We start from the raw sequence: 17,154 nt of genomic DNA on the forward strand, positions 1-17,154 counted from the left end.
GCAATTAACAGGCCTCAAATAATAATAATAATAATAATAATAATAATAATAATAATAATAATAATAATAATTGAGTTGGTGAGGATTTCAGGGTTGTGAAGCATACCTGTAATATAAGTTACTTGAAAAGAAATCACAGGAGAATTTTACACACTGTCTGAAGACATATATGTACATATTATTTATAAAATGTGTTTATGAGTTATGTAATGAGGGTGCACAAGTCCAATACACAGTCTTTTTATTTTCTTGAATATTTTTTGTTGTAGATGGACACAGTACCATTAGTAGTTTGTTTGTTGGCTTTTTTTAAATATTTATTTTTAGTTTGGGGCGGACACAACATCTTTGTTTGTATGTGGTGCTGAGGATCCAACCTGGGCTGCCCGCATGCCCGGCGAGTGCACTATCGCTTGAGCCACATCCCCTCTAGGGTGGCTTTTTAATGCGGTGCTGGGTGTTCAACCCAGTACCTCACACATGCTAGGGAAGTTCTCTACCAATGATCCATAACCCTAGTTTCCAAAGTCCTTTACTTAATCTTTTTTTTTTTTTTTGGGGGGGGGGGGTGGGGAGTGTATGCGTGTAGTACAAGGGATTGAATCCATGGCCTTATATCAGCAAAACAAGCACTCTACTGACTAAGCTATATTTTCAGCCCTGATCTGTAGTTGGTTAACAATGACAATGGAGCAGCCTGTCATTCAGACTTTGATTTTGTGCCCATTTGGCTCAGGTTGGAGGCAATGCCTGAAGCCTTGACCAATCAGTCTCTTAGGTGAGAACTGTCCAATCCTCAGGCAGCCGGTGATGAGGGTAAGGACTTCCACAATCTTCTGTTCCCTTGGTGTCTGGAGCCCGCCATTTTTTCAATCTTTTTGTAGGCTTCTGTCCTGGATCTGGAGCTCAGGTGTCTCTGCTATGCAGAATCTGAAAACAAACCACAGGGAGAACGCTGAGAACCCTGAAAGCCAGGAAATGGTAAGTGTGCCTTGCTACCTTGAGACTGGGTAGGAAGGTGGCTTAAAGCTGACAGGAGTGGCAATGGTGGAAACTGGGAGTTGTGGCTAGTGACTACTCATGGTCCTCTCCAGAGTCTTGTGGCCACAGGGTCACTCTGTGGAAGCTTAGCCTTCACCTCCCTCTGACTAGTCTAGCGAGGCTTAGATTGGCAGTTGAAAACCTGGGCATTTTTTTCCATAATTGTATGGTGTTTTCAGCTACTTTCTGAAGCCCTTTGTGAGCATCCATGTGCCATGAGTCCAGCATGTCCCAGATTGTGTGGTGAAGACTGGAATAATTATCAGGAGAGAACCCCAAATCCATTTTTTGTACTCCTGAATGAGAGAGGCTGCTGATTTAGGGCTTGTTACTCACGAGGGTTTGTTTGTTTATTTATTTAATTTATTTTTTTGTGTGTGAGTGAGTGTGTGTGTGTGTGTGTGTGTGTGTTGTTTTCTTTTTGGTACCAGAAATTCAACCCAGAGGCATTCATCCACTGATTCCCATCCCCACCCCTTTTTTATATTTTTATTTAGAGACAGGGTCCCTTTGAGTTTCTTAGGGTCTCATTAATTTGATGATGCTGTCTTTTAACTCATTCTCTTCATGAGTCCTGAGATTTTTAAATGTAGGGGAAGCAGTATCTCAAATCCAGAACAAAATTCTGAAATCCAGAACTTCAGCTGAGCTCTCCATAGGTCTCAGAATAAACCCCTAGTTTTCTATCTCTCTGTTCACATATCCAAAAATAGGATTCTCTGTTCACAGTGAATAAGTATAAAATAGAATAGATATTATAATGACCATGTAATCAGGACAATGGGCCTCACTCAACAACACCTGGAGTCTAACTGAAAGATATATTAATTGGCACCATCAAGGCCTATTTCAAATGTAAAAGACCTTGAAACCCACTTGTGGGAACACCTTCAACAAATTCCTTTTTGAAGAAAAAAGGATGGTCACTGAAAGGATGAAAGTGAACCCATATGGTAGTCAGGATGCCTTTTCCAAAGCCTATTCTAAATGCATTTTGCTCCATGTTCTGCCCAAAACCATCAGGAAACTTCTAAGATGGCACACTAAAATGAGTTTTGTTTTTTTTTTTTTTTTCCTTCTGGTATCATTCCTCATACCACATGATGGGAGTTCTATTTCTTCTTGCTTAAATAGATTTTTTTCTTCAAAATTTATGAGACAAGCATCCAGAATGCAATTGGCAAACTGAGAAATTTTGGTTCATCTCAAAACTCCACTTTCAGCATTATCAATCATTATTTTCTCATGTTTTATTTCAGATGTATGCATCATTTATAATGTTTTTCTTCAAGAACTGGAGAAAAATTTTTAAAAGATTTTAATTTATCATTCTGAGATTTTCACATGAGAAGAAAGCAAAATAAAATTAGGTGATATTGAAAAGAATGAATATCTCCTAAGTGAGGTTTATGTGTCCCAATTAAAGATTTTTAAAAACTGTAATGGGTCCTCAATTGAGGGTTTATTTATTTATTTGTTTGCTTATTTATTGGCATATTTTATCTTAATTTTTATTCTACACAAGTAGTATTAACTTGATAAGACTGTGGATTTGAATAACCAATTACTTTACCAAAGCAATCTTCAAAGAATCCATATTTGTGTCCACTTTTAGTATTGTTAAGAGCAACAGAAAGGTCTACCTAAATTCAACCATGGGAAAAATAACATTGGACATGAAGGCATAAAACTGATCAATCTAAAGTTAAAATTTTGGACTGGTGGTACAATTCAATGGTAAAGCATGTATGCATAGTGTGCAGGGTACTGGGTTACAACCTTAGCAACACACACACAAAATGCAGATGTTAAGGGGGGAAATGATATTAAAAATAAAGCAAAATGTTAAAATTATGTATCATTCTTCTACCTATATACACACTTAATAAAAAGCTACTCATGTTATAAGTTTCTCTCTTTAAAGTCACAAATCAGTAGACGGATTAAGATACATTGGACAATCTAGAAAATATCTATCTTCAGTCAGCAGGAAATGCTGGAGTACACTGAGTGTTAGCTCTGTCTTGAGCAAAGTACCTTATTTGGCACCAAATCCCTAATTGCCAGAATTACCCTCAGTAAAGAGGGGCTGCACATACCAGTGACCCTGAGTACTCTTCTCTAGCTGACCCTACCATAATGCCTTTGATCAGACAAATACAGACCTCTGTCATGCCAAAAGGAACTCCTCACACTACTGCTGTGATTGTCCCTCCAGGGCCAGAGGCTGGGTTGATCTACACACCCTACAAATACCTTACACATTGGCATCAGCCACTTCAGTCCTTGAGTATCCTTTGAACCCAATGGTGTATGAGGTGCAGTGTCTACTAAAGTTTGAAGGCACAATATGTGTGTCCATCCTTTCCAAAGGATTGTGACTGAAGGTGGAGCTGACACTGTCAACTAACCTATGAACTTCTATCTCTGAACTCTTTGCCCAATAATGACCTGACCAGCCTGCCTGCTGATCACTTAAGTGATCATTGCCTTTGCTTGCCTGTGCTCAGTGCAGCAAGATGAGGGACTTGTTTGTTCATTTGTCTTACCATCTAGACAAACAAAATACAAATAAAACATTGTCTTCCAGCTCAGCTTTTTGTCCACCAACTCCACCCCTGTGTGGATGAAAGTGGTTCTAGAACCTGTACTGAATAATAGTAAGGTATTAGGGACCAAATCATTCCAAGCACTGATCATCTTTCAATGTCTACCCCAAGAGCCTGGTAGGAAGGCTTCCATGGGAGACATATGGCCCTTGACTACACAGTGACAGAGGGAGTAACAGTGAAAGACTTCTAGGAAACTTTTCTTCTCATAGCAAAGTCACACTCCTCTCTGAATGAACTGTGTGCTGATGCAACATTCATGAACTCGGTCAGGCAAGTCATTGGTGAAGTGATTTGAAAAGTATTCAAATTTCATGTACTGTTCAGTCACTACAGTGCCCTCCAAGGGCAGAGGTGTGTTTTTAAAAATACATTTCCTCTCATATCTGAAGTATACGAAGATTATGCCATGAGAGAAAAACTTAAGAAGATGTTTTAAAAGTAATGCAAATAACAAAAGTCCAAAAAACAATTTTTTAAAATTTCAGAGTTATTTAAGAGCTAAAATTTAAGAGTTATTGGGATAGAAGAAGGCATAGAGGACCAAATCACAGGAATATACAATCTATTCAATGAAATAATACCAGAAATCTTTCCAAACATGAGGAATAAATTGGAAATCCAAATTCAAGAAGCCTACAGGATGCCAAACGTACAAAATCACAACAGATCCACATCAAGGCACAGTATAATGAAAATCCCAACGTACAGAATAAGGAGAGAATTTTAAAAGCCACGAGAAAAAGGAATAAGACTACATATAGGGGAAAACCAATTGGAATAATGGCAGATTTTTCAACCCAGACCCTGAAAGCTAGAAGATCCTGGAACAACATATATCAAGCTCTGTAAGATAATTGGTGCCAATCAAGAATCTTGTATCCAGCAAAATTAAGCTTTAGATTTGAAAATGAAATAGAAACCTTCCATGATAAACAAAAGTTAAAAGTATTTATTACTAGACAACTGGTGCTACAAAACATCCTTGGCAAAATATTTCATGAAGAGGAAATGAAAAACAGCAATGAAAATCAACAGAGGGAGGTATGCAGTAAAGGAAAAAAACTAATCAAAGAGGAAAACCAAGTCAAGTTAAATAACAGAAATAAACAAATATGGCTGGAAATACAAACCATGTCTCAATAGTAACCCTAAATGTTAATGGCTTATACTCAACAACAACAAAAAGATATGGGTTGCAGATTGGATAAAATAAAAGACCCAACAATATGCTGCCTGAAGGTAACTCATCTGATATGAAAAGACATATACAAACTGAAAGTAATAGGTTTGGAAAAATCATACCACTCACATGGACTGTGTAAGGAAGCAGGGGTTTCTATACTCATATCAAATAAAGTAGACTTCAAGTCAAAATTAATCAAAATGGATAAAGATTGACATTACATACTGCTCAAGGAATCCTACACCAATAAACCATAGCAATCATAAATATATTTGCCCCAAACGTTGGTGCAGATATGATCATCAAACAAACTCTTTTCAAGTTCAAGAGTCAAATTGACCACAACACAATAATCTTGGTTGACTTTATCAGACCTCTCTCATCACTAGATAGATCTTCCAAACATAAGTTGAATTAAGAAACTATAGAACTAAATAACACAATCAATAACTTAGACTTATCTGACATATATAGCACCAAGTGCATACACTTTCCTCTCAGCAGCACATGGATCCTTCTCTAAAATAGACCATATAATGTGCCACAAAGCAACTCTTAGCAAATACAAAAAGTTAGAGATACTACCATGCATTTTATTGGATCATAATGGAATGAAATTGGAAATCAACAACAAAATAAAAAAAAAAAATTCTCCATCACTTGGAGCCTAAACAATATGCTACTTAATGAACAATGGGTTCCAGAAGACATCACAGAGGAGATTAAAAAATTCTTATAAGTAAATGAGAACATAGACACAACATATCAAAATCTCTGGGACACTATGAAAGCAATGCTAAAAGGAAAATTCATTGCATGGACTTTATTTCTTTAAAAAAAGTCAAAAAATATATGACCTCACCCTACATCTCAAAGACCTAGGAAAAGAAGAACAAATCAGTAGCAAAAGCAGAAGAAGACAAGAAATAATTAAAATTAGAGCTGGAATCAATGAAATAAAAAAAGGAACAATATAAAAATTGACAAAACAAAAAGTTGGTTCTTTGAAAAAATAAATAAAATTGATAGACCCTTAGCCACGCTAATGAAGAGAAGAGAGAGCTCAAATTACCAGCATACGTGATGAAAAAGGTAATATCAAAACTGACACTACAGAAATACAGAGGATCATTAGAAATTATTTTGAAATCTTAAACTCCAATAAAATCGAAGGCATTGAAGGCATTGACAGATTTCTTAAGTCATATGATCTTCCCAGATTGAGTCAGGAAGATATAAACAATTTAAACAGACCAATATCAAGTGAGAAAACAAAAGACGCCATCAGAGGCTTACCAACCACAAAAAGCCCAGGACCGGATGTTTACACAGGTGAGTTCTACAAGTCCTTTAAAGAAGAACTAATACCAACACTCTTCAATTTATTTCAGGATATAGTAAAATAGGCAGTCATTCCAAACTCATTTTATGACGCCAATATCACCCTGATCTCCAAACCAGGCAAAGACACATCAAAAAAGAAAACTTTAGACCAATATGTCTAATGAACATAGATGCAAATTTCTCAATAAAATTCTGGCAAATCTAATACAAAAAATTTGTGCACCATGATCAAGTGGGATTCATCCCAGGGATGCAAGTTTGGTTCAACATACAGAAATCAAAAAATATAACTCACCACATCAATAGACTTAAAGGTAAAAATCATATGGTCACCACAATAGACACAGAAAAAGCATTTGACAAAATACAACATCCAGTTAAGTTTAAAACACTAGAAAAACTAGGGATAACAGGAACATATCTCAACGTTTTAAAGGCTATCTATGCTAATCCTCAGGCCAACATCATTCTAAACAGACAAAAGTTGAACGCATTCCCTCTAAAATCTGGAACAAGACAGGAATGCCCTCTCTCACCACTTCTATTCAACATAGTTCTTGAAACATTGGCCAGAGCAATTAGACAGATGAAAGAAATTAAAGGAATACACATAGGAAAAGAAGAACTTAAATTAGCACTATTTGCTGACAATATGATTCTATACCTAGAAGACCCCCAAAACTCCACCAGAAAATTTCTAGAACTAGTAATTGAATTCATCAAAGTAGCAGTATATAAAATCAAAACCCATAAATCAAAGGCATTTCTGTATATCAGTGACAAATCCTCTGAGAAGGAAATGAGGAAAACTACCCCATTCACAATAACCTAAAAAATAAGATAATTGGGAATCAGCTTAACAAAAGAGGGGAAAGATCTGTATAATAAAAACTACAGAAGCCTAAAGAGAGAAATCAAAGAAGACCTTAGAAGATGGAAAGATCTACCTTGTTCTTGGTTAGGCAGAATTAATATTATCAAAATGACTATACTACCAAAAGCACTATACATATTTAATGCATTTCTCATCAAAATTCCAATGGCATTCCTCATAGAAATAGAAAAAGCAATCATGAAATTCATATGGAAAAATAAGAGACTCAGAATAGCTAAAGCAATTCTTAGCAGGATAAGTGAAGCAGGTGGCATCACTATACCAGACCTTAAACTATACTACAGAGCAATAGTATCAAAAACAGCATGCTATTCACACCAAATCAGTCTTGTAGACCAATGATAGAGAATAGAGGACACAGAGAGTAACCCCCCAAATTACAATTATCTTATATTTAAAAAAGGAGCCAAAAACATGCACTGGAGAAAAGAGAGCATCTTCAAAAAATGGTACTAGGAAAACTGGAAACCCATATGCAACAATATGAAATTAAACCCTTATCTTTTACCTGCACAAGACTAAACTCAAAATGGATCAAGAACCTAGGAATGAAACCTGAAACTCTGTGCCTAATAGAATAAAAAATAGGCCCTAATCTTCATCATGTGGGATTAGGCCCAACTTCCTTAATAAGACTCCTATAGCACAAAAATTTAAAGCAAGAATCAATATATAGGATAGAATCAAACCAAAAAGTCTCTTGAAGCAAAAGAAACAATCTGTGAGGTGAACAGAGAGCTTACATCCTGGGAGCAAATTTTTACCCCTCACACATCAGATGGAACACTAATCTCTAGGATATATAAAGAACTCAAAAAGCTAAGCACAAAAAAACAAAACAAAAACTCAAAAAACCCAATCAACACATGGGCCAAGGACTTCAAAAAACACTTCTCAGAAGAGGATATACAATCAATCAAGAAATTGCTCATCATCTATAGCAATTAGAGAAATGCCAATCAAAACTTCTTTACGTTTGGGCTGGGGATGTGGCTCAAGCGGTAGCACGCTCGCCTGGCATGCGTGCGGCCTGGGTTCGATTCTCAGCACCACAAACAAACAAAGATGTTGTGTCCACTGGAAAAAAAAAAAAAAAAAAAAAAAATATATATATATATATATATATATATATATATATATATATATATATATATATATAAATTCATTCTCTCTCTCTCTCTCTCTCTCTCTCTAAAAAAACTACTCTAAGTTATTATCTCACTCCAGTCAGAATGACAGCTATTATGAAGACAAACAACAAAAATGTTGGCGAGGATGTGGAGAAAAATCTACACTCATACATTCCTGGTTGGACTGCAAATTGGTGCAGCCAATATGGAAAGCAGTATGGAGATTCTTTGGAAATCTGGGAATGGAACCACCATTTGACTCAGGTATCCCTTCTCCTTGGACTATACCCAAAGGAATTAAAAACAGCATACAACAGGGACACAGCCACATCAATGTTTATAGCAGCACAATTCACAATAGCTAAACAGTGGAGCCAACCTAGATGCCCTTCAGTGGATGAATGGATTTAAAAATGTGGCACATATACACAATAGAATTTTATTCAGCAATAAGAGAGAATAAAATCATGGCATTTGCAGGTAAATGAATGGCATTGGAGAAGATAATGCTAAGTGAAATTAGCCAATCCACCAAAAAAATGCCAAATGTTTTCTCTGATACAAGGAGGCTGACTCATAGTGGGATAGGGAGGGGGAGCATGGGATGATTAGATGAATTCTAGATAGGAAAGAAGAGTGGAAGGTAAAGGGAGGGGCAGGGGATTAGAAAGGATGGTGGAATGTGATGGGCATCATTATTTAAAGTACATGTATGAAGACTTGAATTGGGGGTCAACATACTTTATATGCAACCTGAGATATGAAAAAATTGTGGTATATATGTGGGATAAGAATTGTAATGCAAAAAAACCCCAGAAAGTAATTGTGTTAAGGCATGAATTAGTGTGAACATACTTAATATACAAAGGTATGAAAAACTGTGCTCTATATGTGTAATAAGAATTGGAATACATTCCACTGTTGTATATATGTAAATATATAAAATCAATAAAAAATTCATATGCCATTCTCACTACAGAGCCCTTCCAAGGGCAGAAGTTGCATTTTTTAAAAAAAATTTCCTCTCATATATGAAGTATTAGAAGATTGTGCCATGAGAGAAAAACTTAAAAAGTTTTAAAAGTAATGCAAAGAACAATGCTGCAACACTATTTTTTAAAAGATGGATACTTGATTTAAAATTATTGAACCTGTATTTTATACCTCCTTATTAAAATTTTGAGAACAAGATACAATCATTCTGTGTCACATTACTAGGCAAACTGTTGAAGTACTCTTTTAAACCTCCCTGTATATAGAATTATCATGAAGGATGTAAAACCCATAATTTCCTTTTTGCTGTATGCATGTAATGAAATTGTAGATAGAAGTGTATTGCATTAAAAATGAACAAAAACTAGACACTTTTACTATACAAGACTGCTGATGAAGAAATGTGTTTGTGTGTGTGTGTGTGTGTGTGTGAGTGTGTCTGTGAAAGAAGATATCACAGGGACAAATGAGTTGTGGCTTTGAATTACATGTTGTGTGCCACATGACCTTAATGCAAATTTGCCAAATTTGATACTGTAAAAAAATTGATAACTGTTATAATATCTGAGTAGTAAGTTTTTAAAAAGTTTTTAAAAACATGTCATCATGGACTAATTTTGGTTGTTACAGTCATCAATGTCAACCCAAAAAATTCAGAGGTAAAAATTATGTGTGATCGAAACACCAGTTGACAGACAAACTTAGAGCTTTATTCTATTCAGAGAAGGCAGATGCATTGGAAATCTTTATTTATTTTTTTAATACTGGAGATAATTTTATACCTATCAAAGTTTTTACAAATATGATTTTTTAATTTCCATTCTGGACAACAGTGGTCAGCAGAATCATCAGTTGGCACCTTCATGGTGACCTCTCCATCACCTTGTCTCACTTGAACTGTTTTAATTTTATGCTCTGCAGTAGTCAATTATTTGTATTCAGCTAGTTCTCCTTTAATGTGCCACTGCTCTGTCTTTGTGTTACACATTCTGTTGTTTTGATTTATTTACAATGCATGCTGTGCCATTATGATTTTAACTTTGTTGTGTTGGTTGAATAACTTGTAATACTTAAATGCTTGAGGTCACAGTGAAAAACCATACCAGTATTTCTTTCAGCTCCATTTCAAATATATTTATTTGATACTAGTATTTCTTTCAGCTCCATTTCAAATATAATTAACCTGAATATTTTGGATGTTTATCAAAGGTCTTTTATGAGGAAAGTAAATTTATGAAATAATAGATGTGTAACATATATGAGTAATGTTGGCTTTGAACAAATTTTGAAAACTTAGTTGACAAAATATTGTATCACCTGAAAAGAAGCATGAATTTTGAAATCTGAATGCCTTGGTTCTCAGTATTATCATTCTTTTTTCATATATATATAAATTATCAATGGACCTTTATTTATTTATATGAGGTGCTGAGAATCAAACCCAGTGCTTCACATATGTGAGGCGAGTGCTCTACCATCGAGCTACAACCCAACACCATCATTCTTTTTTTAAAAAAATGTTTTTAGTTGTAAGTGGACTCAATGCCTTTATATATTTTGTTTATTACGTGTGGTGCTTAGGATCAAACCCATGGCCTCACATGTGTGAGGTAAGTACTCTACTACTAAGCCACAACCCCAGTCCCTGTATTATCTTTCTTTATTGAATTTATTTCTTATTAAAGTATATAGTTTTTAAGACATTTTTTACAGTATTATGTAACTTTTAGCATGGTTAGATTAGAGTGATGCTCATATGTTACCATAGAGCAGACATTTATATTTTGTCTAGACTTTATTATATCAGTATTTTTCATGCACTATATATATACAGCAAGCAACCTATTTCCAATGAGAAACATGTCAGTTAATGTATTTAAAGCCATCTTTACAAGTTTGTAATGTATGTTTTCCAACTTGTTTTATATGTATGTGATGTATTACAAAAAATATTGTTCTTAATTGAAAAAAGGATATAAAATGTAAAACCACAATTTTTCATAAATGAATATTGCCAATTGTTTCCCAGCCATTTCTTATATTGGGTGTTTTGACTTGAGATACAGTTAGCTAATGAATGGATAAATTAATTAAACACTTATGAAATTTAGTTGGGATTTAACTTAGCTTGTAATTTAATTATTTGTTTCTTTATTGCATCCATTCACCCACATCAATAATTTAGTGAATGTTATAATACGAATCTAAAAAACAACCAAAAAAGCAAACTGAGGGGCATGAGAGGAGAGGAGTGATGGTGATGGAAGTTACCAGGTAAAATCTTTATAATTCATCAAGATCTGCCTCAGGAACATATTCCTCTTTTAGTGTGTGTGTTTTTAAAATTTGTTTTAATTAGTTAAACATGACAGTACAATGATCTTGACATATCATATTTTTGAATAAGATGGGGTATAATTTCTCATTTTTCTGAGTGTACAGGTTGCAGAATCACATTGGTCATGCAGTCATGTATATACATACAGCAATACTAATGTCTATTTTATTCTGCTGACCTTCCTTTCCCTCCTTCCCCTCCCCTCCCCTCCCATCAGTTCTCTCTACCCAATCTAATGTGACACACTTCTTTTTTTCCCTCACATCATCATACATGTATTCTGTATAACAATGAGGGTCTCCTTCCATCTTCTGTGCAATTCCACTTCTCCCTCACTTTCCCTCCCACCTCTCTTCCCAAGTGTGTTTTATTTTACAGAATGAATTTAAAAAGCAACTGTTACCAAGTAAATATAATTTAATATAAAAATTTAACATGAATTACTAATATTAAAATTATTAAACAAAGAACATATAAGTCTGCAAGTTCCATACAATATAGACAGTTATGTCTTTGGAAACGAAAAACAAGCTCCTGCTCCGAGTCTTACAGGTTAATTTCAGCTGCTGTGCACTGCAGGTATCATCTCTCCTGTGTCCCAGGGCCAAAATCTCTACTCTCCCAGGTGTCTTATGGGGTCTATAAAACAGAACAAGGTAAAAAGGTCACTTGGGATGAGTTGCTGGCCACAGAGAGTGGCCAGGATCACAATTGTCCTCAGGAAATGCAAGATGAACTTGGGCCCTGATCTCTCCTGGGGTCTGGGCAGGGAGCACTGAGGCTGGTATGCTGCTCTCAGCTGAGGGTGTTGTCTGTGGGAAGAGTGTCTATGAATGTCCTCAGGAGGAAATTCTCATGGATATTCACCTTCAGAACCTTCTGAGGCTGCTTCCCTAGAGAGTGAACATGAGGCAATGGGAAGAATTCTCTAGGACATTTGGGTGTAAAGGCTGAGTAGCATACATCTGGGACCCTGAAGAGCAGCATCTGTGATGACACAGGGTGGAGCAAGGACCCTGGCTCCTCCAGCCATACCCTCTGTAGTGCCATTCCTCAGAGAGCTTCCTGCACTGATTTTAACCAAATTGTACCTTCCCTTGCATGGCCATGGTCACATGCAACTATGGAACCTTCAGTGTTCTAATTGATTCTTATGGATTGCAACAAAGTGCAACAAAGAAACTTAAGAAAGCAAAGGAGAATATGTGGACTGATTTGACCTCTGCTCTCCTTCCCATTCTTTCCAGACTCACATTTCCTCTTCCTAAACTGCTTTATTGCCTTTGTTGCATTGAGCCCACATATTAAAACAGGAGAGGGCCCCTGGAAACAATTCATGTTAGGGGACCTACATTCCAATTGTGTAATCTTGACCTAGGAAAGGAAGGATACATTCATGCATGCTCAGAGCCAGAAAGGCAGGAGAACCCAGCTATTCAGTGGTCGGTAAAACAGAACCAGATTGTTTGTGTCTCATGTATCAGGCAACAACTCAGTATTTCTGATGCTCCCTACAACTCAAACTCAGTGTATGGGTATGCAGTATTACTCAGCATGATTCAGTGGTGTTGCCTGTGGTAAAAAAAAAAAAAAGTAGGGAAAGACTAAGAATGTTAGTGCAGAGAGATTGAACAGACATTGAAGGTCCAAGGACCTCAAAGATCTGGATGAGGAAAGCACCTTTAAAAAAGTCATAAAATGTGGGAAAGATGAAACATGGAAAATCTACAGAGTCTTTACATAAGAATAATTAAGAGAAACCAATAGAAAATCAATTACTTGCAGATTTCTTGTCCTTTTTTCCTCCTTCTCATCCTCTGAATCACTTTCTATGTTTTCTCTGTGGACCATGGCCGTGATGGTGATGATGTGGCCTTAGAAAAAGGAAAGGCAGAGTTAAAGTCAAGGTGAGAACTTAAGTTACTCCTCTTCCTGGTGTTCTAGAACCCACAGTCAAAGCTCTCCATTCTTTTTCTCGTCTGCATTCCTGTCTCCTGGCCTCCATCACCTCACCTCTGCAATGAGAAATAGATCTAGCATCCCAAGAGCTCTTTTCCAGTTCACATTCTGCCATTGTACTTGGTAGGGATTCTGTGTCATCCTGTTCCTCCAAGAGGCAGCCACAGTCTCCCTGATTTTCTGGACTTAGGCCTCTAAATACAAGCAAATTCAGATTTTCCTCCTAGTCCCAGGGCTTGGAAATTAGACGAAGACTGGAGGTTAGAAACATGTTCAAGGAGGAACTTCTCCCCACTATTTTACAGGAGAACACAGTGGCCTGTCCAGGGAGCACAGAAACAATTTTCTTTAAGTTGCCCACATTTGGGAGTTCATTTTCAACCAGAAATAGACAAAACACAGAAGAGAAAGTGCTGCTCTAAAAGGATAACAATCAGAGGGGAATTGTGACTTCTTACTCACTGCTTATCACTAGTGAGAGCTTCAATTACAGGTTTGCAAAGTGCTTCTAAGAAAGTACGCCCCACTAGATTCTTTCCATTGTGGGTCAAACCTAAAGTGCAGATCTTATTTCTTTCATGCACAATGCCAAAAAATAATCAATAATGAAAGCCAAGCTACTTGATGTTTATTAGAGGCAAATTTAGGACAGAATGGGACTTAACATGGAAGATTGTGTTTACCTGGCAAAGCAAAAGTTGTCTTCTTATGAACAGGATGTCAGAAGGTCTACTAACTCTTCTTTTATGAAAATAATACATATTTCTGTTTTTTTTTTCTATTTTATTCCCATTCCTCATTTCCCACATGAGTAGGTGAACTCAAATCTTACCATGAAACCTTTCCCATTTTGTCATACCCAAAGGGCTGTTCCTACCTGCAGGCTCTTCCTCGTCACAGCTTGAATCATAATCTTTGCTCCATGTCCAACCTTTAGAGACACAGACACCATCAACAGAGTTACTTAAGATTGACTCATTCTTTCTTCTACACAACTAAGCTTATGATGGTTGCTAGGGTTGGATGTTTTTTTATCCCACACTGAATTGTGTGATTGAGGCTTGGTCCTCAGTATGGCCACGATGAGATTTGTGAAATCTGTGTGAGGAAGGGTCTGCTTGGAGGTGTTGAGGACATTTGATGGTATGAGAGTCAGAAGTAAGAATATAGATTTCTCAAACCCTTGTTAGATCCTGTTATATAAGAAGAGCAAATGAATCAACTGATCCCTGCTGGCTTCGTGTCTCCCAATGTGATGTCTCTCTCCTGCACCTGCATCCATGCTGACACCACCAATCATGCAATGCATCTAAGAGAGTATTCACTAAAGCCAAGTGTTTGCCAGTGCCATGCTCTTGTATCTCCAGAACTGTAAGCTAAACACACCCACCTGTATAATTTATTCAATTTCTGGGTTTCGTTATTGGAAAGAAAAATATAGTGATACTAATATTAATAATCAGGATCATCTTCATCTCTGTTCTGGGTTCTCAGACACTCTCTGAGTTCTGGGGAGTCAGAGGCCTCAAACAGCATGCTGCAAACAATTGCAAACCTTCTAATGAGAGAGTGGAGCTGTAAGGAGTCAAATTTTAACTACTTTCTTCCATTGGAACATTATCCCTCTCTCATTGAAACAGACCAAGCTGACATGCAAACTGTGATGCCAACAGTTTCAGGAATATAAACTCACAGAACATACACTGTGCCATCATCAGAGCAGCGGCCCAGAAGAGAATGGCAATGTTCTCTGCTTTATGCACATGGGTCTACTGGCCACTTTGAAAGTTTCGTATTAAAATTAAAATAAAATTAAAAATAATGTTATTTTGGATGGCCAAGACCAGGAGTTCAAAGATGAAGCAGACAAGAATTTCCTTCCCCTGGGTTTCCTTGGACAGCAGTTTGCTAGCATGTTCTCACTCCTCATACTCCTCATTTATAAGTAGACTGTGGAGTCAGATTGTTAGCATGTTCTCACTCCTCATACTCCTGATTTATAAGTAGACTGTGGTGTCATGCAAAAGTGAAAAGTGCCAGGAACTCTCTGAGGGCCTGAGGAATCGACATAAACAAAGTCAACATTAAGATCCAGATGGCTCCCCTCAAAGTCAAGCACATCCCACCTAGAGCTCATAAGAAATGTGTGTGAAATGCTTGGACACAATGCTATCTTCTTAACTTCCCTACTGATTCTGGCTGGTCCTGGTCAGATCCCAGGTGGATACATGGTTCATTGTAGAGCCCCACATGTTGAACAAGTGAGATCTTAGCACACAGCTGCATTTATCAAATGATGTCATGGACTAAGATGAAGACACTCTGCCCATGGGGGAGTTCAGGGATGAGAAGGAATGATGACCACAGTGGTTCTACCCTCACAGTGACCAGTCAGTGTCAGTATCCATGTATGTATGAATAGAAGGACCTAGACAGCATTTGAGACTGACTGTATGAAGACCTATCATATATACTGTCAATGTGATATCCTGCAAGCCACACAGGGGGCAGCACAGACCTAAACTAGGGATCGGACACCACTGCTGTGCTGAGCTGGACCTTCACTAGAGCCCACCTTTTGCTCTGTAACTAGATGAGCTGCAATTGTGCTGATCAGGACCCATGAAAATCCATCCAGTTAAAACATGTTTCTACAAAGTAGTGTCTACAAAAAGACCCAATAAGGTAGCTTTCAGTGTCAGTTGGAACATGCAAAGTAAGACCTTCCTTAGCTACAGTAATCTCTGGCCTGTGCATCTCCTCTGTCTCAGATGCCCACCATAAGTGAGCATAGTGCATTGTTGGACCTGAGGGTCACTGTTAAGGATTGGCCCTGTCCAGAAACTTGTGCCTAGAATGGGGATTGGAAGATGAATTCTGACACCTCTCACAAAAAATGTATATGAACGTGAAAAATTTTCATGAGTGAAGTGTTGTGAACAATCACATGCACTGATTAAATATAGGACCTACTGACAGGTGAGGTTTGCTATTAAATGAAGTTGCTACTGGTGCAGTGAGAGGAATGAAATGGAGCTTTTTCTTTATAGAGTGTAGTGAAAATTTTCTGGGTATTGATGGGATATGTTTTGCATGTTAATTGAGGGATTGGTGCGGAATGAACTGCACACATGGAAAGTTTACAGTTTGATCTATTTACACATATACAATATCATGATCTAATGGAGATGGCTTTTTTTGTTTAAACATGTGCACATTGGCATGTTGGCATGTATATATCTAGAGAAACAAACAAATGTGCAAAAACGAACTCAGAGTCACACTCAGAATCATGTTGCATGAATGCACACAGAGACACATGTATAAAACTCTCATTGACCTAACCACTTTGCTCAACTCACACAGGTGCTTCAAGGAAATATGCAGAATGGCCATAGATTTTTTTTAATCAATTTAGACCACAAACCCCTCACTTCTCATTCTCAAGGAGGTAGTGGAATCACTGAGACTCTGCACTCAAAAGGAAGGAAGACTCTCTGACCCTTGGCATCATCTACATTTTGCAACAGGAAGAGAGTGAGGTCAGGATACATACCAATTATGGATCCTCTTGAATCCTCCTGTAAATACAGAAAAGGAGTCACTATGAAGATCAAGCCATGCTCTGTCCTGTGTGCACAAGTCTTTTGTTTACTTGG

General features: G+C 37.1%; 1 long non-coding RNA gene across 1 annotated transcript; it reads right to left on the reverse strand.

Moving 5' to 3' along the window:
* Positions 1–576: 576 nt before the first annotated feature.
* LOC139704392 (uncharacterized) lies at positions 577–17,079 on the reverse strand. The gene is made up of 4 exons (XR_011706313.1): positions 17,052–17,079; positions 14,373–14,426; positions 13,316–13,410; positions 577–930 (listed from the first exon to the last, which is right to left on the reverse strand). It is a non-coding gene; the product is annotated as an uncharacterized lncRNA (long non-coding RNA).
* Between the last annotated feature and the right edge of the window lie 75 nt (positions 17,080–17,154).

The sequence above is a fragment of the Marmota flaviventris genome, unplaced genomic scaffold (genome assembly GCF_047511675.1).
Source record: "Marmota flaviventris isolate mMarFla1 unplaced genomic scaffold, mMarFla1.hap1 Scaffold_56, whole genome shotgun sequence".
Taxonomy (NCBI): domain Eukaryota; kingdom Metazoa; phylum Chordata; class Mammalia; order Rodentia; family Sciuridae; genus Marmota; species Marmota flaviventris.